We start from the raw sequence: 2,291 nt of genomic DNA on the forward strand, positions 1-2,291 counted from the left end.
TATCTATCTATCTATCTATCTATCTATCTATCTATCGATCTATCGATCTGTCTATTTGTCTATCTGTCTGTCTATCTCTCTAACTATCTATCTGTCTATCTGGTTTCGTAAAGATGCACTCATCGCTTCCGTCTGCGTCCGCCTTTTCCTCTCTGTCGACACACTCAATTACTGACAATAGCATGCTAGACGCCGAAGCACTTTGTTGGTATTTACATACAAGGCATCCCGTTAGCTCACACTGACTTGATAATGGCATTTTCCCTCTGTCTGAATACACAGTGCCCATTGATTTTTGTTCTGTTTCATTGTGTACTGTCTTGAGTTTGCTTCTGGTCGTCTTAGGTCGACTATAGATTTTTGGAAAAGGTTGCGGATATTAGATTTGAAATCAACAGTGCTCTTTCTTATTGCTATTTGACTTTTTGTCTATTGAGAAATGATTTGAGGCGGACGCAGCACCTTCATTACTAAATATTACTTGGAAGAAGGATCGATCGTCCCTGCTGTAAAAGAGTGCTACATAGGGGCAGTCTTTATGTTCACTGCTAGACACTCTCCATTTTTGGCGGATAATGTGGAGATGTTTCAAAGTCATTGTGCCACCACCCGCCGACCCAGAAAAAGAAAAAAATTGGAAAAGAAAGAAAAATGTGAATAAATAAGTAGAACAGAAAAAAAAAAGTAAGTAATACAAAGATAATATACATTAAACATAATAAATGAATCTGTTGACGAACAACTAATCAAATCTAATTCAAACCAGAATAACAGGGAAAAAGAAACTAAGCACAAAAAAAAAAGATTTTTTGTTCTTCCTGAAACATTTTAATTTTCCTCCCGAAATTTTGCTCAGGTTAGGGAGAGGTGCCTCCTCACCTTAGAAACGTCCCCTTTGTGTCTCATAGAGTGTTACATAGGACAGTTCACAGCAGGGTTGACAATGGTTCCGCTTTGGTGAAAAATGTATGTACAATAGGGACGGGTTATGCAAACTTAGGTGCAATTTTCGATGTCTGGGAATGCGCGCTGGGAAGGGTGTTCAGCGTGTAGGACTGCTGAAAAATGTGTGAGTGAGAATGAAGGGTTAATTATAAGCACACCTCAAAGAGCATCGTGTAAGTGCGGAGGAATCTGATCATCAGCGTGAGGGCTTCAGTTTTTGGTCTCAAACTAGAACTCGTGAAATCTGAGTTGCGGTAGGGGAGTAATAGGAAATAAGCATAAAGTGACATTAACTGGAAGGAGAGCGAGGATGAATGAACGAGTGTATACATACCAGGCCTCATTTTAGATGAGAGTAAATACAAAACGAAAGTTTAAAAAAGAAGCCCGCCCAAGTGTCAATGTTACGCTGCAAGCCAAATATAGGTGTTGTATCAAACATAGATCATACGTGGTCGTATTTTTACTGGGCTGCACTTGACATGCGACGACATGTCTCTCACCTGTGCACAATTACGTCCCACTGAACAAAACTGCAGGGTAGAAATTATTCTTGTCTCAAGTGTAGAGCAAAAGAAAAAAAAAAAGAAAAAAAAAAGAAAAAAAAAGGAGAAGAACATCCAGCTCTGAAACTTTGTTTGAGCCAAGTACATTTACATAAGAACGTAGGAGGGATTTTTTTTTGTACAAAGCCCAAGACGTTGAACGCAAATGCAGAGAATGACGTCATGAAAGGATCTTTTGTGGCTCAGACCCTGCGATGTGCACTGGGCTTCTTCGTTCTGGACCACATCTCTAACTGCTTCTGAAAGATCAACACTAGTGTATCAAAGCAAATAGCCTCACAGACACACTCGCGTGGGCATACACGTGTTTTCGGAATGGTTCAGGTTTGTGACCTGAAAGAGGTTTATTGTAGTTTGCTTATAGTTTTTGCCAGATGTCGCTTTGATGGGCGCTCCGTTAGCTCACATGGTATCATGCTGCGCTGGACAATGGAGCCGATGGCCCTGGTTTGAATCCCAGACAGGGCGTTCTTGAAGTCGGGCCGTTGTGTAGAGTTTTCAAAGCTCTCAGCTCATTTGGCTCGGTCTTATTGGAGACAGACGTAAAAAATCGAAGGTACCACCTATTAGGTAACCTAATAATATTGACAGCGATGTAATACCCATACATTTGACATTTACTTATGCCATTTTGAATAACCAACCTTTGTAAAGTCATTACAGGACCGTTATTTTTATGTTGATATCTGTCTTTGATTACATACTCACAAAGCGTGAAAGTAAATGTGTGTGTGTGTGTTTGTGTACGTGTATGTGTGTGTGTGTGTGTGTGTGTGTGTG

The 2,291-nt window shown here is 40.3% G+C and overlaps 1 protein-coding gene across 1 annotated transcript in view; it reads left to right on the plus strand.

Annotated features, from left to right (window-relative positions):
- Positions 1–2,291, plus strand: part of LOC101857014 (extracellular serine/threonine protein kinase FAM20C) — a 70,444-nt gene that overhangs the window by 47,279 nt on the left and 20,874 nt on the right. The window lies entirely within an intron of this gene.

The sequence above is a fragment of the Aplysia californica genome, unplaced genomic scaffold (assembly GCF_000002075.1).
Source record: "Aplysia californica isolate F4 #8 unplaced genomic scaffold, AplCal3.0 scaffold00095, whole genome shotgun sequence".
NCBI classification, from domain to species: domain Eukaryota; kingdom Metazoa; phylum Mollusca; class Gastropoda; order Aplysiida; family Aplysiidae; genus Aplysia; species Aplysia californica.